At 37.3% G+C, this 25,472-nt stretch overlaps 1 protein-coding gene across 1 annotated transcript in view; it reads left to right on the top strand.

Annotated features, from left to right (window-relative positions):
• The first annotated feature begins 1,025 nt into the window (after positions 1-1,025).
• Positions 1,026-25,472, top strand: part of LOC108575161 (polypyrimidine tract-binding protein 2) — a 179,706-nt gene continuing 155,259 nt past the window's right edge. Inside the window, exons 1-2 of the mRNA XM_017937926.1 lie at positions 1,026-1,092; positions 17,159-17,311. The gene's annotated coding sequence lies outside the window, so the exon portion shown is untranslated. The remainder of the gene's footprint in view (positions 1,093-17,158; positions 17,312-25,472) is intronic.

The raw sequence follows: 25,472 nt of genomic DNA, 5'->3' as shown, positions 1-25,472 counted from the left end.
CTTCTTTGCAATAAATGTTTGTGTTTGTGTTATCACCATACAACTGCGTCTTGCTACTTTTCCTGCACTTGAACCTCGCGCTTAACATTTTTACTGTGGGATAATTAAAAACTTATTTTGCACCAGATATCCGCATCGTTATCTGGTATCTTAATTTATCGCTGTCTGTGGTCGTTAATTAATTTTCTTGACACTGTTTTTGTTTTCAGGTGCAATGCAAATATTTTTGCATTTCATGCGAATAAAAAATCTTTCTCTTTATCTGCTATTTTTACAATTTTCTAATTAATAATAATAGTTTGTTGTAGGTAACATCGTAAAATAGTGAAGATAAATTTTGAATTATCAAGGGAACTTAACTTTAAATTCAGTTTTAGAAAAACTATATTATTTACTTATAAATTATTCAAAAAAATCATAAATTATAAATAATTAAATAGATTGCAAACTATATAACAGCCGTAAAAACTATATTACGGAAGAAATAAATAAATCGTGAATACATTTAATTACTTCTTTTTTTCCTATCCATTTGGCAACATTGCAAAGTAGCGAACTTTTAATCTTAGTATCTACACAGAGCTACAGAATACAGATCCTTTAATCATAAAGGAGATACAATTTATTTTAAATATAACTGACGTACTCGTACGGTTACAGCAGATATAAAAGGTTCGAAAATTACACGAATTCATTTTTCGCGCGAAAAGTCGTCTAAAGGCAACGCTGAACTCTCCCACCACCGATCTAGAGCGCGGCAATAGCCGGACACTACCGAGCCGCGACGGAAACGTGCGAGTCTCGGCATGACATCGACCGGTTACACGCCGTCACTCTGTTCGCGCGCGTTCAGTTTTATTTATCTCCGGAATTCGGATACGTCGTGAACTGCCTTGTGATTCAACGTAATGGCAAAAAATACTTGGTTCGTGGATTCTTCTATGTGACCCGTGTTTTCTCGTGTTTTCATCTGTTATTGGTGTTTCCAACCTGTGGACGCTCGAAAGATCCATGAGCATGCGCAACAGCTTGAAAAGCGAAACTTACGACAAGAAACGATACAGATTCCTGTTAGACGTGTTGTCCGTACGAGTAAGTTTCGCTTTTCGTTATCGTTGTTCGTAGTTTATTCAACGTAATACCACGATAAGGTAGGTGTTTCCATTGATTCGTTGGAATCGTGGATCGCGTGCTATATTTCAACATGGCGCCGGTGTATAAACTGCGTGACGCAATTGGTTGGTTGCATTTGTAAATGTGGTTTTTTTATCACGAGGAATTAATGCTGCGTAATTCAGTTATACACGGTGGCTATTCAAAAATTTAATACATTTGATTTATTTTCATTTCATTTCGAAACGAGCCACTCTATATTTCTATATCGATACTTGTTGATTGTAATTATTCAAAATATCCATCTGAAGATGCTTCGTTAAGAATTCATTAGAATAATTTCACATTTTGGAGAGGTTAAATTCAGTTTCGTTACTTTGCAAATTTTCTGCTCATATTTCATTCCTTAGAGTAAAATATTAAAAATTGATTAGTACGATAATTAACGAGAATTGCACGTTTCGCAATGAAGAATTTTCTACTACGTCTATGTAAGAATTTTACGAAGATTCAGTTTGATCTGGTTCAGAGGCATTCCGTGGTACGAGCGACACAAATTTTGTAAACAGAACGCGACCGGGAATACCCCTCGCGTGACCACGGAACTTTTCCAAGAAATTACTCGGCGATATTTACCCTTGTTTTTATACTTACCGCGTACCGTCTTAGTTGAACCGTTTAACTTTAAATATTCTGTATTAAGTGAATAATACGTCGCTCAGAAAATATCGAATAGTTTTATATAGAAAAACTTCTTTTTCCTTAAAGCAATTAAATTCATATCCAACACTTCTTAAAATTCTTTCAAAGTGTTGGAAAAAAGTGCGCAGAGTGTTCCATCTAAAAATACCCAGATGTTCTCGTTGCGGTGTAATTCGACTAAAGCTGTACAGGGTGTTCTATTTTAAAATTCCCAAATTTTCGTAAGTCAATACAACTCTTCCTATTCCAATATAATTCAAGTAAACCTATAACAGGACACTCGGTTTAAAACTATTAAAATTTTCATAAATCAGTAGGAAATATAATACAAATTAAGTTCCACCGACGTCGCTTTTTGGGTCAAATTTAATCAACCGAAAATTACAAATGCAGAATTTCTACGTTGTTCTTTTTTTTTTATCGCGTTATACGGAGGCAGTAGCGATTTTTTCAACGCGTTGTACGACGTTCCGCTGTAATATTTTTCATTATAATGTAATTCAACCGGAACTATACTGGGCGTTCCACTTTAAAATACCAAACTTTTCCCAAATCGGTATAACACTTCTCATTGCAGTGCATTATAATTCAACCGAAACTATACCGGGCGTTCCACTTTAAAATACCAAAATTTTCCCAAATCGGTATAACACTTCTCATTGCAGTGCATTATAATTCAACCGGAACTATACCGGGCGTTCCATTTTAAAATACCAAAACTTTCCCAAATCACAACAACGCTTTTCATCGCATTGTATTATAATTAAACTTGAAACTATACCGGGCGTACCATTTTAAAATATCAAATAATTTCTCCCCGAGAGAAATCTTCGCCGATTGTCTCCTATATTTGTCCATCGGCTTTCTCGAAACAATTTGATCGTCTAGCGCACAGTGTGTGCGCGTGTGTGCGTACACGCGACAAAGGAGCGGAGATTTCTCACGTGGCGCCTGTAGGTCGGAGTCTAGCCAGATTTTCGATCGCGTTAGCGAAAATTGAATCGAGCAGCGACGACAAAAGGGGCAGGGGACACGCGTGAGTGCAGATCCTGCAGAGAGGTGCACACCGTCGTGTATACGGGGCAGGATGGAACAGGATAAACAGGACGATATCGATGGGAATCCCTTCTCCACGGACCATAGCTGGTTCTCCTCGAATAATGCGACAGCTGATTTTTATTATTGGGACAGGATCGAATGCCCCTCGCGTGTTTGAACGGTGCACCGCTCTGGAGCTTGTTTGTCGCTGCATGTCGCGGTGCATTCCTTCGAGGGAAATACGGGATGGTGCGGCATTTCGTTCGAGCTACAGTGACGTAATAGTTGGATCCACGTTTTTGCCCGATATGGTAATTCATCGTTCAGTATTTTCCGTTATTTCACTGTTCATTCTGACTTTAATCGTTGTTTCTTTCTTTTGCTAAATTTATAAGACAAATGTAACCCTTTGCACTCGAAGTTTTTTTTTCATTCATATTACCAGCAACTCGAAGCAATTTCAGTTGCAGATCATATTCACATATAAGTAAATGATATGCGCATTAAAAGAAAAGTCATTGTTGTATGTTATTGTTTTTCTTAATTGATTATGGATACAAATGTTATAATATATAAAAAGAAACAAAAAATTATAAAATTATTACATTTTGTAATCGTCCAAGGTGTGATACCTCTCTAAGCAATCGCCAGTATGTAATCTTGGCTTTTCTATACAGGTATCACAAAAATAATGTGGTTGGTGACCGTCTTTTGTCACCAAGAGCGGAATTGCAACGAGATTGCCAAGAGATTTTTCTGATGAAAATGATATCAAACACGATATAATTTGAACAACATTTACTTATTCACTGTCACGCCAGAGAGTGAACGCGTTGATGTTATTTTCATCAGAAAAATCTGATCAATATGTTAAGAAAAATTTCGGGATAAAAAAAAACGTAAAATTAAAAAAGTTGGTATTTAAATCGCTTGGTCTCCTCGACTCACGTTTCATCCTTATCTTTTATTCGCTGTCCTTGTCTACGTTCGGCAAACTACAAAGGCGAGCGCGAGGCTCGAAAACGTAGTCCGTGACTCTACAAGTGTCAGGTTTAGCTTCCTTGCGGACTGACACTTGTAGAGACATTACTGTATACCTTTAAGGCTCGATGCAAGGAGAAAATCTTTTTTAAAAATTTATACATTTATTGCACGTACTAACACTCGTAAATTATTGTGAATTATACAATTTCGAGAAATGGATTGTTCTAATAGAAACGAAGTGATTTTGTTTCAAACACAGAGAACCACTAGTGAAAGTAATATGAAACGGTGGTTTCATAGCAAAATTCTGTAGTAACACTTAGAGAGAATTCAATTTTTCCTTTCGAACCATTTAAAAATTAGTGTAAACCATTTTGTTAGAGCTTCGTTGGCACGATTTATGGCACGACCGTACCGAACGGCTATTTTTTGCCGATTCTTGAGAGTTTCATTTACGACCTCGCTATATCGTGGCCCCAACTATAATTTTCAGAATTATCTGCCAATCAGCGTGTCTTTAGTTGGACGCGTCTCGAAGACGCTCAAGACGAAAAAACGAGAGTCAGTTCAGCCAAGAACAGCAGCAAGTTACCACTTAGAATCCTGGTAGAATATATAGTCTATTTCTTGAAGTCCAGTGCGACGTGGAAAATAAATAGAATTTGTTCCCTGAAGATATCGGGGTGGTCCTTCGAGAAGTCAAATAAAAATAAAGTCGGCACACCACGTGCAAACTCAACAAGGCTCGACAATAGATTTGCGAATCATTACCACGAGCATAAACACATTTATTTCACTGTGACTTTATTTAACACTTAGAAATATATTCTAAAAAGCAGTAAAATACAAGAAAGAAAAATTGTACAATTGAACTTTGCTAAAATGAATGAAAATTATGACTAACCCAGGATTAAGTAAGTTAGTAATTTAGTTGTCCGTTTATTGAAAAATTTGCTACTATAGCGAGACGTATTTTCAAAGTCCCCAATTTTACCTAATAAATTAATTAATTTAACACATTTTTCTTATTTTATTAACACGAGCTTTACTTTTCATGTAATTCTACATTTTCACTCCTAGTAATTTATCCAACAACGGCATACAATTTGAGTACCACGAAATTTCATAGTCCTCTTCTATTTCCGAAACTGAAAGTTCATATTTAGTCTCAGTCTGCAGAATAGAACGGACAAAAAGATATTGGCACTAATTTGTCAATTTGTAGAAATAGTCCTCTCTAAGTAGAATTAATTGGACCGTTGAAATAGCTCGATTGATACCGTTGAAACACAAAAATCTAGGATTCGTTCATATTGATCGCGACACCGATGGAAATCCGGTGTCAAATAAATATTTGATTTTACTGAAATAAACGGTCGCCGATTTCCATTTCGAAACATTTTGTTCTAGAAATGCTGTGATTCTTTGAAAAATGATCAACGTTCGATCAATTATCCCACGAAGAATGAATTATGCAGAAAATCGTATTTTCGAACCTTTCACGTTCACGTCGATATAAAACTGTCTACTTTTGTTAGAGTTGCGGTTAAAATTGACTTCCGTTTGCGTTATAATATTCATCTCGCGATCAGAATGAAAACGGATAATGGAATCTTGGATCTTTGGCTTTCGCGACTTTAGAAGCGCAGAAATCTTGTTATACACCGTGATAAAAATAATTCACCCGAACTTTCATTTGATTCCCCGTTAAATTATCCCCGCAGTAATCTCGTTCCTTTGTTTTACATTGCTTTTAGAAACAACTATGCAGAAACAATAATGCGTTTTACCGGCTTGGTTGTGCGCCGCACCATGTTAAAATGCGAAACTTTAATGCACCGAAAATTTTCTGGGGAAACTCGCTTAAGTTACAGCGCTGTTATTATCAAATAATTATTATTACATTACGTTATATTTATGTCTGCATTTGAATTTCAGCAGATACGATTTTCTTGTCATTCTTTATTTTAAAAAGTGTTTTCTAGGCGTTTGATCACTAACATTATCGTGTGCTTCTTTAAATCATTTTTCTACCCGAGAATTTCGTTATTGTTATCGTATTGTTGTGTCTTTTTACACTTTTACTAACATGGAGAAATAGGAAAAGCGTATTGGCAGCTTCAAGAATTTTTTAATATTTTTGGAAGTAAATGTTTCAAAGCAACGGAATTTCATTTTGCAATTCTTAATTCATAAATCATTTGTTATCCGTAGGATTGACTGAAAGTTGCGTATTTAACTTAATTCTTCCGTGAGAAAATTACTATTTAGAGAATTTATGATTTTTAGAGAATTTATTATTTATCTAGCTAAATTGAAATTAACGTTTGCCCGAGTACGCAAATGGTACGCATAGAATTATGCTGTCTAACTAGATTATTCAGAATTTAACTAATCTTTATTCCAGGAAAAAGAACCAAACAAAATTTCTGTACATTCTAATTACAAAAACTTGCGCGTAAAGGCGATCATAAAATCCTTCGAACCTCGTACAAAAACCGAACAGTGCTACGAACATAAGTATTTCAAATGCCAAGTGAAATGCGTGCAATTTTGTTCATAAATATTCGGTCACCTGTTGAATGTGAATCAAACCTAAACAGTCATTACAAAGTTATTGAGATTCTAAAAAAGATAATTCTGTCTGAAATTTGCAGTGCAATGAGTTACGTGCAAAAATTGTCGAGAAGTTGAGTTTGAAGGTAAGTTTTGTAGGTCGTTGAACTTGTCTCTGTAACCATTTTCATATTATATAAAAAAAATGACAGCTGTCGTGATATCATTTTGGAAGTGACGTGGTGTAAAAATAATTATTACACTAAGGTTGCTTAACAGAAATATGTATTTATTTAAATCAGATAACGCTTAAACTGTTTTTAATGTATAGGCGACACGATGCATGTGGTAAGAATGTCCACGGCAAAAAGCCTCGTGCCTTTTTCGGGGCTCCCTTAACACGTTATGCGCGGCGTCAGTCCGTGGTGACTGACAGTGAACTTTCCGTTTAGGCGGCATCGGTCCGTGGGGACTGACAGTGAACTTTTCGTTTTGGTGGCGTCGGTCCGTGGGACCGACCCGGATTGGTATTTCTTCGTCTGAATGCCGTGTGAGCGCATTAGTTATCTTCTGTTTATACTCTACAACCGAACAGCTCGCGAAATGACCGCCGCTGTGTGCCGCCTGAACGGGAAGCAGAGCGAAATCGGCTCCGCGTTCAACGTGTTAAGCCCATTTTCCCCTAGGAAAGTCCCAGGAAGTGGGGGCGCGGGCCTACGCTGCCAAGGCAATACTCTTGTCCTCGAGGACGAAGGAACCTTCGCCTCGAGGGCCAGGAGTCGCCAGGCCTAGGTACGCAGGCCCCCCCGTGACGGTCGCCACATCATCATTACGCGAAAACCATTGCAAATTAAAAAAAATTCTATTCTCGTCCTCTTCTATTATATTTTTCTCACAAATCTATCACTTACGAGAGAAATTAACTCGATTTTCCGCGGGCATGGTAGTCTTATTGTTCGGAATTATTTTTTGGTAGCGCGCGCTCGGTCGATTATTGCCTAAAAAGCGTATAAATATTATTCAAACGAGTTTGTTTAAGCTGTGTGCATATTTTTTTCCCGCCCGTTTCTGCGGGCAAAGGATCCACAGAGAGTTTGGAAGGTAAAAACGCCTTGCCGGGAATATCCCGACCGCAAAGAGTTAATAGCGCGGGCACCCAAATTGCATAAATTAAATTACACAAGAAATGTAATTTAAATCGTACTATTTAAATAATACTTATAGCCTATGTCTTCAAAACAGAAGACACAGAAGGCTGTTGTGTGTTGATAATACAAAAACCGAAGGAAAATTCCAGCTTCCATGGCCGGAAACGACTAGGTATAAGTAGCCCGGTGAAATAATCGCGTCGCTTTTATCGCCATGGAATATTTCATCGCGCTTTGGGACTCTAAACTCGCGTGATGTCTCCTTTAACGAGCAGATACGACCGCGTAATGGATCCAAGCCATTGGCCAAGCTTTTCCTCATTTACAACCGCCTCTAACGCACACACCAGCCTCCTCTGACTCGTTGAACAGCCATGATATAAAGATTATCGGCGCGATAAAACGTTCCAGACGTATCGCTAGTGCAAAAACCGCGGCCAGTCTGGTTTATAATTGTTGCGTTCGTTATCGTGAATGGGTTTTTTGCGAGATTCCCGGTTGTTGTGGCAATTGGACGTTTGATCGCGCAAAATGCCTCGGAAGAAGTCGATTAGATGTAGTAGAACATATATATTTAGTTTTGACCTAGACGTTACTTTTTGTGACACAGGGTGTTAAGATGGAATTTGGAATCTTCAAGAATTTTACGAGATATTGTCAGAATTCTTTTTTTTTTTTTTTAGGACTTTGTTAGCATTTAACCCTCGTACGACGAATGCAGGGTCATTTTGGCTCAACAGCGATAAAGTCAGATTACGTTTGGTGCGGGGAATACACCTGTTTTACGTATCAAATGTAAATAAACAAGAAAAATATAGAATGTATACAGTTGAAAGTATGCATATTTACACACAATTCCGTCTTGAAACCCGTGTACGATAGAAATTTTTCTATGGGTCAAAATGACCCTGCATTCGTCTCCCGCGTCCGTTTAAAGCCTTCCGAGGGTCAAATGCAGTTTTTGAATTTTTCAGAAATATTTTCGAGGTGATAGAAAGTGATACCGGATTAGTCTAGGTGCAGATAATACCTTTTAGACTATTTTGTACAAAAGAGAATCTTTTTTAAAATGTACTGAAAAATATCCAAGAAGGATTTCAGATTCTTTCTTCGAGAAGAATTATTATTATTTATAACTATGCACGGAGGAAAATACGAAAAATAGTGGAACGATGATAAAGTTCGGTAAAACGAAGGGAAAAACAGTGCGCAAAATGGTGTAGAAAGCGACGGTCCTCCGTGGCGGGGCATTTTCTAACGGAATTGGAATGTTGACTTCCGGTTGGCGGAGCGCATCCTCCCTCGTTATCAGCCGGTGGGAGGAGGTCACGGTGCCCATTTCCTACAAGCGATTTTCCGCGAATTGCCTCCATTATGTCCAATTATCGGCTCGGATGAAGGAAGACGTATTCTCGACGAGAGAGCCTGGCTGAACGCTGCGGAAGGGAAGGGGAAAGGGAGATTTTTATCATCCTTTGGGGCTGAAAGCGCGAGATCGTGCTCATAAAAATGTCATAAAGAATTCGTGTGGACTAAAATAGGAATGGACTAGGAATGACTGAAACGTTGTTATAAATATTAATAGAATTAGCGTGTCGAATATTACAGTTTTTATAAGTCCAACTTGAAATCACTCTTTCTCTGTTATTCCTGAAAAGTAAGTAGGAAATCTTGATGAAAATTGGTTCTGAAATATTTTTTCATTTTTGTGTATTCCAAAAGTATGTGCTTTAATTTAGCTTCGTCATTATTACAATATCTTCTTGTATAATAGAATCATCGTACGACAATCTTTCTAACCCATGCTAAGAGCTCACTTAAGCATTGATTTTACACTTAACGTTAATTTTCATTGTTGTAATTAATTTTGCGGTATTTTTGTTCTTTTATAAATGTCCATGTGTACTTTTTATATTCCTGTAGTTCGTCTGTTTATATTATTGCCTAATGTTTTTCAAGCTGCTTTTCATTTTGTACGAGTTTCTTTCTCAGAGTATCATATTGGTTACTGTTTTGTTCATGGTAGATCGACATTTCACGGCTAACCAAACAGTTCTATCACTGTGTTAACCGTTTTAATGTCACTGGGTCTCCGATGACCCGGCCACAGGAACCCAACGGTTAGTCCTTCTAACAAAAGGTGCAAAAAGAGAAAAAAGAAACAAATATCAGCGTCCAGATTGAAGTTGACGATGCACGAGTAGAAAAAGCGTAGACGCCGGAACACGTTGTCCAGGTATAAGAAGAGGTCCTCGAGGTTGTCGCGGAGAGCGGTTGAACGGCCCTCGAAGCGAACCTTGTTTGCAGCGTGGCCTAAGCTGCCTTTGCCAGCGGGGGAAACGTCGGCCAATTAAGCCTCTTCTTCTCTGCGATCGACAGGCACTCGCGTGCCGCGTCGCTTCGCCCTCGACATCTCGAGTGTCTCATTTGATAGCCTCTTCTTCGGAATTGCTCGCGTCGAACTTCCCAACTCGGGGTGTTTTTTTCGAACTTCTCCTCCTCTTCTGTATTTTGCTCATTCTTTCTTTCGTCTGTTTTTTCTGTTTGTTTGGTGTAGGTGTGTGATAGTTCAGCCTTCGTTCTACTATCTCAGGTGTAATTTAATTTTTGTCGACGAATGTTTTTGTGTAATTGATTTTGACGCAGCGCGATCACGCTGCTCGTATTCTACGTCGAAAAATGCCACCGTAACGAGCCACGAAGTTGAAATTTTGTTCTACTTTTTTAGAAGAAACTGAAGAGAAACCCTACGCGTAATCAATTTTGCCTTTATTTGGTGTTATCTTCAAAACAAAATTTTTGACATTTTTCGAAATCAAATGGATCAAATGGGCAGATTTCTGAAATATGTGTAGTATCGGGGCCTCCGTACCCAAAAAATAGGAAACCGGCAAGGGACAATAGAGAGGGAGTGGTTGGCGTAGCGCGCAAAGCCTCGGCTTGCTAAGCCGAAGGTCTCGGGTTCGATTCCCGTTGGGTCACTCAGTATTTTTTCCGTCGGTTCCTACATATGAAATATGAAAGGATGCGAATTTAGAAGTTGTCATTCTAAAGGGACGTGATAAAAGAGTTTTTCTCGGAAACTATAAAATATTAGATAATGTTTAATTATCGTTGAAGTAATTAAGTGATATTACTCTGTTAAATCTTAGTTAAAAACCAGGAAGTACCTTGTTCAATGAAATATTTCAATTTATACTTGTCACTCTAAGTGAGATCGATTAATGAAATTCAAGTTACATCCAAGTTAAGTTACAGGTAGATTAACCTACTGAGGTATTATTCCATGAGGTGTCTCTCTAAGATTTCAATCAGCTGACATGCTGAAGCTTATTCGAGTCTTAAGAATATTCTAAAACGACATCATTAACAAGAAATCCCAATTAGTCACACGAGACATTCCTAACTAGCCAACTAAATACCTCAGCCGGCACATACTTCAGCCATAAGAGAACAGAAATGCCTCACGAGACATGCAGTATGTAACAGAAGTTCCCAGACTCAGATTGCAAGAATGTTTCATTTATGTATTGGCATTTCTTTTATTTGAGTTTAAACGTTTTTAACATTTGACTAATTTTAAACAAAATTAGAGGAAAAAAGCTACTGTCTTTTATTCCACCACAATAAATTATTAAACTTTTGTTGCTTACTTGTCAAGATCAGACATTTCAATCCTAAATCACCTACTTAACCATCATAAAATTCTTTTCCACCAAATATTTAGCATTAATTCCATCAAAATTTAAATTAAAGTTTAAAATACAATCTCAAATCAGACCTAATCAAAACTCACGTCACATCTAATTGATATCTAATTTTATAAGAATATGAACTGTTAATAGACGCATACAGACGAATGTATAAAAGTATTACATTAATTTCGTTTCGTACATTGTTCTTCTTAATTAAAATGCATCGTTACTTAAAAATTCCTGACTAATGCAGCTGAAAACCTTATAAAACAACTTATTAATCTGTCGTTGATGTGATTAATATTGCATCCCACAATTGCAGCTCGCAAAGTTGTAAAATGAAAATCATTCGTAAAGGTGTTCCTTTAGGGGATCGATTAATAACACGAATTGGCCTTTGCAACGTTTATTTAGATTTGATCCCGATAACAGTAGATTATTCAACTGCAATAAGCTTTCAGCTCGTTATTTCAGTCGAAGAGGTTAAGTAAAAATTTACGATACACTTATTCAAAGATCCAATACAAGGGAGCAGCATCCTTAAGGTGATTAGCCAGAATTTATATCTCCAGATCGGCGTATTTTTCTTTCCGCGCGAGAACAACAATAAACGTCAGATCGTGTCAGTCTTGTTTCACTCAAATTTCCTCCAATTTATCGTTCAATCGTCCTTCGAGAGGCTCGGAGCAAAAAGGGTGAAGTGCAAATAAGTGTATCCAATCTTATCGTCGTTTTGCGTGAAAAAAGTGTCGAGAGTCGAGCAAGAAATGACATCTGAGGGCAGGCAGCGGCAAAATAGTTGCGGTCTTTTGTTTCAGGGCCTGTGGCCGCGTGGCTCGCCTAGACGAGTTAGTCTAAAGTCTTATGTCTTGTATTGTACGTCGTCTCATAACATAAAAGAACCGTTTAATAAATATAACAAAATGTATTAGATTTTTGAACGAATTTATTGTGATCAGTGTTGAACAGGTGTTTAATTACACACATAAGAGCGTGGCAGAGAAAATATTTGGATAATAGTAGATTTTGTAGGAGAAGTCCAAAGTGTTTTCTCAAAAAATTAGATTGTTAATATTTTGGAATTTTTTTGTTACTAATATTTTCATTTTTCTGTGTACCTCCTGATAGTAAATTTCTCATAAATATCATCGTTGTTTCATTTCCATTGTACAAAATTATTTGCTAATGTGAAAATTTAAAAAATGATGATCAAAACACCGAGGATTCGGTAACATTTAATTTTCGTTAATCGAATTTTAAAATACAGTGCTCGAAATGATGTGTAGAATTTTCCCTCGACAAATCTTCTACCGGAAGATAAATGATAGGGAAACGATATTCAATCCGCCGCGTGAATTTTTCCGCGAAGCACTGTGTGACAGGCAAATCGACGTCTACAATATCGGGGCACCTACAAATTTTTGATTATGTATCGTTCACAAATATATTCCTCGTGATTTATTAACTGTCAGTTAGGGGGAGCCAATTTTTTTATAAATATCATAGCGTGCAATTTCTCCGATCCGTCTGATATCCATGGAAAAGAAGAAAGAGAAGAACGAAACAGCAGACAGTTTGTCAGGCGAAAAATATTCTCCATTCTGTTTAACATCCCAGATATAAAAAATAGAAATAAATGTGTCGAGCGAATAATTAATATACAATTAATAAATTAGAAAAAAGTAATTTTCTCTTAACGACAATAGCAATAATGCTTTTTAATTCCAGGGGAAAATAATTAAAGTTATTAAATGAGTAATTAACACTGCTGTCGGGCTATTTTTCGCGCGTCTTATATCTGTGGCGGGCAAACCCGAGCAAATTCACAAAGTGAAAAAATAGAAATCAATTTTATCTTGTTGCGAGTCACTACTAGATAAAATACGAAAACGATTGCGATTTTTCACAGGCACTGTTCGGTACCGAACGTGACAATGGACGCCTAAACCGTTATCCTTTTCGGCTTTATGACACGTACGATCTGTCCAAGCTGCTTTTGAGTGCCTCCCTTTTTTCTAATCGCTTCATTAACACCTTTCTCGAGGACGAGGCACAGAAGGTGTTTATGGTTATTGAACCTTTACGTTTCGCTCGGCACACGCCCTTCTGGTGCCCATCCGTTTCCCTCAGTAGCTAATGACTTGTCGTAAAGCCACACTCGCAACACGAAAATTCAAAATCCCGTTAGGACCAATTGCCACGTGGGTCCTAGTCCCCGGTCGCGATCATGCCTCACTCCGTCATCTCGGAAATTCCGGAGTGGGCTGAATGCTCGCGGCTCGGGGAGGACGACCCTTAAAAATCGAACCTCAAGGATTGGTCCCACGACAACACACCCCAATCACTCTTTTCTGTATAAAGGCAACATTTTTGTTTACGAAAAACAGTCACACTGGCACACACCTCGACCACATTGAACCAGTTAATATTTGTTTAACCTTTTAGCTACTGTACGCCACTATAGTGGCTTTCGCGAATGTCATCTTTTTGAACGGTACGCCACTATAGTGGCTCATTCCGTCTCTGTTTCAAAGTATATCATACACAATTGTATTATTAATTATTATGTATAAGAAGAGACGACACTAAATAGACACAAATCGCAGTGCTATGTTGTTTACGCGCAGTCCGCGTCGAACATTACCGTACAGAGATACAGCTCCGCGGAAAGTTCTGCCGTAGCTAAAAGGTTAATATTTGTTATTAAATATATGAATAAAACCAATAGTGCATTGTCATTCAATTAAGAACCCCTTTGCCTCATTAGTTCTGAGACAATGTTCATTTCGTGTAAACATTATCGCGTCCAGTGCTTCGTGATTTACTACAATTCTTTAGAATTGTAAGGGTTGCACGGAACAGGCACAATGTCGCTATCTTCTGAGTAATAACTGTCCGAAAACTCACTGTCGTTGCAAGGATAATCTGACGATGTATCAGCAAATATTTCGTTTTCATCTTTTTCAATATCGCTGAAAATTGCCGAAATGGATAAATTTATGAAAACACGGTAAAAACTCCGTCTTTCTGTGGGATTCGAGAGAGTAGCGTGAGTCGTACGAGACTCGTCCTGACAAATCTCCCGCTGTCGATACACTTCGGACTAGAAAACTAGTCTCCCGGCAGCAAAGTGTTAATAAAAAAGTAAAAAATAAATAATTTTCTTTCAGTAACAATGACAATAATGTTTTTTACTTACGAACGAGACAATCGAAGTAATTAACTAAAAAATTAAAAAACTAAATATTCTTCTCCTAATAACAATAATAACAATAATCCCTTTTGTCCATATTCCGCTTGTTCGATTAAATGTAATTGAACAACGTAATTATATAAATAGGAGGAAACGTATTATGCGGCAATTAAAAAGTAACGATTCGAATCTTGTGTATGCGTGTATATATATATATAGTACAATGAAATTATGCGAAACGATGCCTTCATTATGCATTGTACACGCGCGCTCGATTATCGAATAATACACGAATATAATACGCCATTACACAAGGGAGGGAATGGAGACCGATTACTTCGCATTCAAGTCGTACAATCTCGTCGTGAAATCTCTCGAAAGTAAAACAAGATTTAATCCGTTCCGCCATTATTCCTTGGCATGATAATTCGTGGTCCACGTTATCCTTCTATTTGCATTCGATACTCGTCTTCGAGATAGCTGAAATATTAATGGAAAATGTCGCGTCAGTTTTGTATTCATTTTTCATGCTGGACAAATTTGGTAACTGTGATTCGAATCATTTCGGATATATTGCTCGAGAATTTTCCGATAAATTTGTTCACTATTTTAAAATTTGTGAAACAGTTCGCTCAATTTTGTGTTGTTTCTTTGAAAATTCTATTTATAGTGTAAAGTAGTAATTGTATGGATTGGAATATGCTTGTGAAGGGTATTTGTTTGAAATTGAAATTGTTGCCGAAGCCTTAGTATCATTAAATTATAATTCAGTCTAATCCAACTTTCAAATGATTCAACTAAACAATTTTTACGATAAAAATAAAATTTCCTCTTGTTTCGATGAAGATTTAAATAATGGTATCGTAAAAAATATTTCTCCAATAAAATATCCATTATACTAAATAGAAAAACAAAACGAAGTCTTTCCTTTCCCCATGTACAGTAATTATACATATATTTTAATAAATATTTTTATTTTATCATCTTCCAATTTTATTTCAAATTTTAATCCACGCGTGTGCCCCCGAGTTAACAATCACACAAACTACCAATCTTCTTCCTCCATCTTTCATACCCAACAAACATCCAAGCAGAAACGAATTCCTCACATAAAAGGACATCCTTACGAAACTTTTCCATGCTCGAACCGCGAGCAATCAAGTTGCATTCGCTTCTTTGGGCTGCCTTTTAAAATTCCATTAGCCCTCGTTAAAACGTCGGAGGCTCTCTCGGTGCACGCGTACAGGCCACTTCCGGTTTCATTCTTCCCCTTCACGCGCCGCGGTACAAGCAACGAAACTTTTTCGCTTCGCTTTCGTGTATACGTTTAAATCGAAAGGTAGCCGCGGGCAGAATTTTCAATCATGGCTCAATCTAGTCGAGTCTCCTCCTCCCCTCCGTTTCCACCCTTTCGCCCTGTTCTTTCGTCTCTCTCCTTCATCTTCCTTCTAACCTCGCCGACTGGGTTCTCCCTTTATTCGAGAGGTTTGGCCGGGTTTAACCGTTCGGAAAATGCGCTCTCCTTACTGAGTTAGGGGAGACAGATACTTCTGCACGCTCTGTAATCCCCTTTCTACGTTTCTTTTTCCGCGGTTCGACGAGAGGAGGAAGCTGAAGCGTTGTTAGAAGCTCTGGTTCGATGAGAGAGAGGGTTTCCCTTTGTTCAGGAATTGTAGGAACGTTTGGTTTGTAAGTATGACGGAACTTACGTGATGATACTGATTGTAACGATTTTAACACTTACCCAACCGAATGGGGAGATCTCCCCGCTGTGAAGTAGGTCGCTGCATGACCGACCGGGGAGATTTCTCACTTTTCTCTTAGCAACGCGTTGTCCTTTATCATGTTTACTTTTTCTTTTATTATCTATAAGTCTGCCTTGAACTGGAGCTGCTCGCAATTCGTAAAATACCTTTTCTGCTTTTGTGAAACGCAAACAGCGTACGGTCAGGTAGCGGTTGGCTAAGTGTTAAGGGGTTAAACCACTCTGAGACATTTGAAAATAGGATAAATATTTGGGAATTTTTTTCATAGGTAACTGCTAAATGGAAGGTTTCAATATTCTCAGGGGATGTAAATGTAACTTTCAGCTTTCTTCCCGATTTTTACAAAAGTAAATGTGCTGCAAAGTGGAGGAGTTACGGCGAAACCTTTTCTGCTAGAATTTACAATGCAGCGTACGATTTTTCAGAAATTGTAATTATTATAGAAATGGTAGCAATTTTAACACTTTACCGACCGGAAGCCTATTAATCGGCTTTTCGCTGCCAACGCTCACCGCTCTTTAATGTTATTAATTTTAATTTCCCTATAATAAGAGAAAGCGAACGATATAGTAGGCCTCCCCCCCGAATTTTAATTGAAAATTTGTATAGCTATAAGAATAAGCGCTTATATTCCCGCACGATGGTAAAGACGGAGCCCGAAAGGAGTTCAACAACGAGCGTAAAGTGTTAAGAGGAAAAACCGTTTTACAAAAAAATCAAGATTAAACGTTTCTAAACAGTTGAATAATTAACATATTGAAAATATCCCGAACACCTTGGAGAAATTTATTTTTTAAATTTCGCGTCTTATACGATTTTTTATTAATTTCGTAAATTATACAATTATAACGGCAGTCTGTTGTAAAAGGAGAATTCGAGGCTGCTGCAGTGTTAAATTTCATAATTTTATTATTCGTTCTATCGTACATAAAACATAATGGCGAATTTTTTATGAATGCGCAGGTTAAACTCGACAAGAGCCACAACGGCGGCAAACTTTCGAGGGTTATACACATCAGAAACATCCCGAACGAAGTGGCAGATGGTGAAATCATCCATCTTGGTGTCCCGTTTGGCCGCGTCACCAACGTCCTCGTTCTCAAAGGGAAAAATCAGGTAGGTGACGATCAACGGAACATTTATTTACCCTGTATAAACAGCATTGGACGATCTAGAAAAATTTTAAGGAATAACAAAATCGAAGTTTTTTATACTTTATTACGCGAGACATTAGAAACTCCAGATATATCGTATTGTTCTTCATTTTGTACTTTTTACCTTTATTTCTACACATTGCACTAATAATCATTTTTACGTGTTAATATGAATACTGTTCGATTGTCCTTGTCCGGTCGCGCAGCCCACCGGCCAGTAAAGAATCATAAAATAATAAACAGTCCTTTTCAGCCGTCTTCCTAGCCTCGTCCTTGTCCGGTCGCGCAGCCCACCGGCCAGTAAAGAATCATAAAATAATAAACAGTCCTTTCCCGCCGTCTTCCTAGCCCCTAACAAATTCCTTCCCTACCATAAAACAGTTCATGTCGCATCCTGGTCATGTTTCCTATCCCTTTCCCCTTTCCGGGTTTTTCCCATATTATTTAAACTTTTGCCCACCACCTTCACCCTCACGTTCTCCTTCCACTAGTTTCCTAATATCCAATCACACCTCCGCATTTTTCGAGACCTTCTTTTCCACCACCTTCAACGTCCAACCAATCAGAACATACACCGACCTAATATATACCCACGCACCACCACAAAATAACAGTTCAAAATACACCCTTCAGGAGAACAAGTAAAAACCAAAAGACACATCGAAAGTATCATTCCTTACCTCCGGAAACGTTCGTAAGGAAAAAACACTGTACGATACGCGGTGTCGAAACATCGGAGTGAAGAGTTACGATCTTCATGAACGCGCCGTATTTAGTAAAATAGATAGCGTTGCATCGCGAACTCGTGCAAAAACAAATACGTTAAACATGACGTTGATAAATTACCCGATGGTATTATTAAGTTAGCAAGGATTTAATTGAAGTTATCGAGGATTAAAGTTTGTTAACCCTTTGCACTCCAACGGCGCTGTTATGAATACATGGAGAATTTTAAAATGTAAAATTCAGGTGTTTTTATATTATCAAAATAATGCAAATTAATGGAAGAAATAGAAATAAGTAAATTTATAAGCGTTAAAAATCCTTTTGTTTTTCTTTTCCAAAACAAAACTTTGGATTGTCAGGAGTTTCGCTATTAATCTTATGGAGAGATGCTTGGAGTGCAAAGGGTTATGTTTCGTAGGATTTTCTATTGGTACCCTAATTTTAGATTTGGAATAATCGTAATTAAAATCGAGAAACAATTTTTGGAAATTAACAGAGTAATAAGGAGATCAATTTTTTGGTTTGTACTAATTATGAGATGAATAGTTGAAGTAGTAGTTAGCAGTAATTAGGCCCAATTACGTAAAATTGAGTAGGACCAGTTATGGTGATAATTACGAGATAATTAACAGTCATAGGTCATTCAGTTTCATTTGAACAAATAAGTAGCTAAGATACGAGTCTAATTTTAATCAGCGAATGGAGGCCACTTAACTTAACAATCAGATATCCTTTTACGCCCTCGAATTCAATCCACTCCAATCTTTTAACCTTTTGAACCTACCATGTATAAATTTTCACTTGCTAATGGGAAAAAATAATTTTTCATTTTCATGGGAGAAAGGAGAACAGATAATTGTGACAAATAGATTCTGAGACATCGGTGCAACGATATAATTGTTATAAAAGGTGGAAAAATAACTAGCTTTATGAAAGAACCCACTTCAACAATAATCAGATGTCCCTTTGTTTCTCATTTTCAATTTATACTGAAATTTTCATTTCTCTATGACAGAAAATACAGTTCTCCTTTTTTATGGTAAAACAATTAATTACAACGAGTTTATTCCAATCTTCTGTACCTAAATTTACAGTCCCTAACGATAGAAAAAATCATGTCCCCTTTTTTCCGATAGAATAACTGACTGCAATTAGTAAATCTCAAAAAAATAGTGGAAACTCGACGCGTAACGTTACATCAAGTCGGTTTGGACCCGTTAAACCAACAACGAATCCACTAATACCAAAGTTCTCGAATTACCAATCCACCTGGTGTTCGACAAACACCACAATCGGTCCGAAAATTCGAGTCACCGCGACAAAAGCGGCCAGAAAGTGAACAGAAGCCGCAAGCTCGATTTGTCGAGTGCCTGAGCTCTAAACACAGGCAAAAACGCATTTGATCCGCGCGAGGAATTGCAGTTTGTGCCGCACCAGCGAGCCACTTGGCGACCTGGACGCGGATGGCCGGCCGTGCACTAACAGAAACAATCGAATCATCGATTCGGCCCGATGATCAGCCGTTCTGCCATCATCATTATCCATTATTATCCATGCGCCTGATGTACTTCACAAAGCCAGTCTTCTGCCCCCCTTCTTTCTTGTTTTTCCATCAGTCACGCGTCTCATATTGGATTCGTGCTATTAGATCGCGGTACCTGTGAAAGTGTCCTGTTAGTCTAACGAATATACTGAAGTGTTTGAAACCCTTTGAAACGTCGGCAAATTTTTCTTCACTTTAATTTGGGATTCAACGTTTAAAAAAAGGCAATAATTCCACTGAGTTTAGTTACTTGAAATTTTGATACACGGGTTAATTTGAAGGGTTACAGAGTGTGTGAAGTATGTGTTAAAGGGTTAATTTGAAAAATTTTGAAGTATGGGCGTGGGTTGAGAGTTAATTTAAGGGTTAAAGTGTGAGTGAGTTAAGGGTTAAAGTGAGTTGAAGATTAAAATGTGAGTGGGTTGGGATTCAAGGGTTAAATATGTGAGTGAGTTAAGGGTTAATTTAAAGGGTTAAAATGAGAGTGAGTTAAAGGTTAAAACGTGAGTGGGTTGGGATTCAAGGGTTAAATATGTGAGTAAATTAAGGGTTAAAGAGTTAAAAATGTGAGTGAGTTAAAGGTTAAAATGTGATTGGGTTGGAATGCACGGGTTAAAATAAGAGTGAGTTAAGAGTTAATATAAAGGGTTAAAATGAGAGTGAGTTAAAGGTTAAAACGTGAGTGGGTTGAGATTCAAGGGTTAAATATGTGAGTGAGTTAAGGGTTAATTTAAAGGGTTAAAATGAGAGTGAGTTAAAGGTTAAAACGTGAGTGGGTTGGGATTCAAGGGTTAAATATGTGAATGAGTTAAGGGTTAATTTAAAGGGTTAAAATGAATGTGAGTTGTGAGTTAAAAGGATTAAAGTATGAGTTAGTGTAAGTGCTCCTTCAGACACCTAGGAATTTACTAAAATTTGTTTTAAAACTACAACTACAGGAATTAGAGTTAATAATGGATTGTCATTTTTGTAGCAGCAATGGAGATTGATGATTGCTTAAATAGATTGCTGGACGATAGTGTAGTGGTTGAATTGTAGGCTAAGAATAAAAAAGGCTGTAAGTGTTATTACATTTTCATTTTTTTTTTTTTTAATTAATTAATTAATAAGACTTTAAAATACGGAAATAAAAATATTATACGATTATATTAAGCAGTGTGACATATGTAAAGAATAATTTTTTATATTTTGTTAAGAATATTTTATTGAAATTTGTATTTTTGGCTCTTACAGCTTTTTCTATATTCAGTTTTCTATTGTAGCTTACAAATGAAATAATAAAATTTATAAAAGTGTCAAATTAATTCGGTACGTCTAAGCTGTTGGAATAAACAAAGAATTTACATTGTCATGGAACTTTTAAAAGAATTTCTGATGTGCTCTATTCATTCGAAATCCCAAAAATTCGATGCTTCGCACGCACTAACCTAGTTTTCCTTTCGTCGTGACATTGTTATTGCGAAAAGGGTGTATTTCTTTTCTTTCTTACTCGTCTTTTTGAGATTCAAGGTTTTGGATGGACTTTTTTGTAATTAGAAGCAAGGTTGTTTTTTCTCTTGTTGTTTTTTAAAGGCAGGTTCTTTTGTTGAGTTCTCCTGAAAAGGGGAAGTTTGCACGAGATTGTTTAGTTCGTTTTATTTTTGGACACACAGTAGTTTTCTCTTAGGGAGAGCTTTCTATTTTGCGAACAGCTCGAGTAAATGCCTGGATGTTGAAATTTTTATGTAGGTTTATGTACATTTTAATCATCCTAATTTTCTCAGTGAAGATTTTTCAAATTATAACGAGGTACTCTTCAATGCTAAAAATAGCCCTTCCTCTCTTCAAAGTCAATATTGCGCTGCGTCAGTCGTGTGTAATTCTTTTATATACAGTTTAAATAATAATAGGAAGTGATTACATAAATTACAAAAGAAATGGGATCAGAAGAAAGATAAGCTTGAAAAATCAATTTTGAATAGATTTCAGAATAACTGAAAATATTAGGTCTATAAATCGCTTTTAAAAGGCACTGTACATATGTTTCTTTTCTCATTGAAATTTTCACAGTTGCGTACTTATAACAATACTACAGTTAATTTATTTTAATTTAGTTCACTGAATATAGAATTAGATAAGTGTATTAATATTACGTTATTACTATTTTTATGACGACAAATTATAAATATCATAAAACATATTTACACATTTTCTAGAAAAATACGCTGTGAACGTTTGCATAGGCCTAAAATTCGCATAATAACTTAAATATCTCTTTTAGTCGATCGTTTCAGCTTTTAATTAATCTATATTATAATTACCAGTTGCAGTGCGTTTTCATTTAGGCGAATTCTCCGCCGGAAAATTACGCGTGTCCGCGATGAATGCGATCGCTAGCGGAATATTCGGCTCGCGGCGATACGTTCCATGGGATAATTTGTCGTGTTCTGTCCACGTTACACGCGAATCGGGATAAATTAATATTAATCGCCGCTGAGCACGCGTGTACCGTTGATTACGATTATCCACCCGTTGAATATTTCAATCTGCGTCGTTAACTGATTATCCACTTATTTTCCGTTCTTTGGGAAAATTCAGAATTCCAGGAGTAGATTCGACATTTTTCGGAGACGTTTCTGTCTCGCGAAAAGTGCAAATTTTGTGTAAAATTAATGAAATGGAGTGGCAATAATATATAGAGAGTGAGAAAAAGTGATTAGATGAATTTAGTTGAGCGAGTGAATAGTGGAGTTTGATGAATTCTGTGGAGGCGATTCACTCTCTTAAAAAATGATGAGAATTTTTAGCATATAGAGTAAACCAATAAAAATTGAGGGATGAATTTTAATATCTCTGAATTTGTCAATAATATTCTTCGTTACTTCTACAATTCCAAGGTGTTTAATCCTCGACAGGTATGTCCACCGCCCGACCCTTACATTTCTTAGCATGTAGTTCTATTGTATATATTTTTCGCCTTTGCTCGTTTCGTAGCAGCGGTAATTTTATGACGCCACGGCAATCGTAGTCTTTCAATCTAAGAACTTGCTTTTACCTTTTATTGCCCTGTTTTCGACTTAGAATCTTCGCCCCTTTTTTAACTTGTACATTTTTGCATTCATATGGTCACCAGAGCCGAAGCGCGTCTTAACGTTATTGTCTGCTACGGTGATTGTTCGAGGCACTCGGAATTCCCGCGTGCGCCACCCAAGGGTATGCTTGGTATCTGAGAGTGACCTATGGTCTGGGGGGTGGCATTTTCGTGTAGTCTTTTCCCACCTACGATTTCAACCAATAGTTTTCGCCAACCACCCTTCCCCACCACTATCGAAAAATGTACTCAACCTATCCGAGGACCTCACCCCCGCGATGCATCCTCGCACGGAGGTGTCGTGGGACCTTTCGCGGAAGGGAACGACAGAAGTCATCTGACCACGCCAAGAGTCGCTCCTTTTAGAAGTTTAGACCATTAGCAATAGTTGTTTTGTCCTCCTAATCACGGAGGTGGTCCTTCGAAGACGAACCTATTAGATTTAGTCGGCACACCACGTGCTAAATTCGACAAAGCTAGAAAGTTAGTTGCAGCTACCACGAGCACATCATAACACAAGGACATTCAAAAATTTTGTTATAGATTTTCATTCCAGATATCAGCTTTCTCGATGCAATTGAATATCAATTAATTTAACATTTAATTACCCGTTAACCCCTTCGCTATGAATGGCGTATGTACTCGATCTGTGAAAGTGGTCATTCAAATTTGGTCAACCATTAAAATTGAACGCTCATTTACGAAAAGCGTATGTAAACGCTCGTCCAATACGTGAAGTTTATTACACTTATTTTGCACTTCGCAATTAAGGTATCGCTGTCGACTGAAAATCAGGCGACACCGGGGAATGCACCAGATAATTCGACTATCGTGAAACAGTTGATTTTTGATCGAACCTTAATTTTTATAGCTTCGACTGCTATAGACGCTCAGTGATAGTCGAACGCTGGATACTATCAGCTCTCTTCACATTCATATTCCATATTTTATATTCATATATTATTTATGTTACAAATATAAAATACAAAATACTCAGTAAAAATGTGATCCGGCTAACGTAATATGTAGTATGAATACTAATACTATTATGCTGTGCTTTACTTTCGAGTTGCCAGCAGTCAAAGGGTTAAGCAGTCGAAATTTCCATATGCTAGCGTTGAATAACAATAAATATTTCGTCCGATACGCAACGAGCGCTTTTTGTCTCGATCGCGGCGTAGTGAAAGGGTTAGTTTTCCATAAAAATTTCCTGCCGTCTTAACGGCAGTGATTAAGAGAACGATAATAGGAACGGTGTCGATTAAATCTACGATAGAATAAGTTGTTCACGTTGGTTCAACAATACTTCGCGATAATTAAACGCGGAACTCGAAATCGAACCTCGTTAGCCGCTCCTTTGCACAAAGAGAACGTACGTTTATCGTGGCTTACGCACACTGAGGGCTATATTTCTGCCGTTAATGCGTATGTAATTTGCACAGGGGCTAAATCTCTTCATCTGGCTCAATGCGGCGGACTAGTGCATCGATGCGTTATTTTAATCCCCCCTGGTATAAACAAACCGAGAGCACGCATTATCGTACCTGTTGTACTGACCGCCCTACACGTGTTCGAACCGTGCACGTTCACGTTTCTGTTAGCATGCATTAAATATCCGCAATCAGGATCTCGCGAGCTTCGATAACTATCGTTGCCTCTCGATTCCGCGTAGTTAATCACGTTTTTCCGTATTGCTTCGCGATTTCGATGATTACTGAATTAAATTCCGTATCTGCTCTTTTCCAGTCAAAGATTTCAGGCTTTCACGACGTTATTATTATTTTTTTTATAAATAATACAGCTCGATTATCAGTGTGTTTCACGAACCCCGATGAAAGTGAGTTGCAGTGCTTACGAAACGTGGGAATACTTTTTCAAAGCCTCGATAATAATTACTCTTCCATTTCTTTCTTAAGCCTTTGCATTGTAAAAACGAGTCAGACTCGTGGCAGAGATTCTTGTGGAGATATGCGACACAAATTATTATAATAGTAACAAAAATTAATTTTAATCCTAATTTTCGTTTTAATTTATAAAACCTTAATTTAATAATCTTTAAGTTAGAAGATTGGCGAATGAAGAGTCCAGGGAAGAAACGATTACAGTCGCGAAAAATAAACTTTGCGAACTCCTCCCAAACTTGCATGTCTTCTACTATCTAAATATGACAAATTAACGTTTGTAATCATCATTCATCAGAAATATGGGAATTTTTTTTCCATAAAGACACGGATTACACCTGAAAGTCTCAATAATAATTACTCTTCCATTTCTTTCTTAAGCTTTTGCCTTTTAACAACGAGTCAGACTCGTAGCAGGCTAATTTTAATTCTAATTTTCGTTTCAATTTATAAGACTGAGGCTTGGCGAATGAAGAGTTCAGGGAAGAAACGATTGTAGTCGCAAAAAATGAACTTTGTGAACTCTTTTCAATATACAGGATCGAAACTTTGCATGTCTTCTACTATCTAAATATGACAAATTACGTTTCTAACCATCATTCATCTCGAAGCACCGATCGTCATAATCCTAAGCTATCCTATATTCAAGCTACAAAACCCGAAAACTAAGATTCCAAACTCGGTAACCCAATTTCGAACCACCATAAACACAGACTACATAGCTTCAAGAATTCATTTTTCACTTTCACGTAGGAAACGCAAACTCTCGAAATCACCATTCTCGAAACTCAATTTGAAGCAGAAAAGCATGTTCAGAAGCAGATTCTCGTTCGTCGAGATCTAACAAAGATCCTCGTCGCTTAAATCGCGAATCCACAACTAT

Source organism: Habropoda laboriosa, unplaced genomic scaffold (assembly GCF_001263275.1).
Source record: "Habropoda laboriosa isolate 0110345459 unplaced genomic scaffold, ASM126327v1 scaffold12, whole genome shotgun sequence".
NCBI lineage: Eukaryota > Metazoa > Arthropoda > Insecta > Hymenoptera > Apidae > Habropoda > Habropoda laboriosa.
The sequence above is the reverse complement of the archived record's forward strand: the minus strand, read 5'-3'. Positions and strand labels throughout refer to the sequence as shown.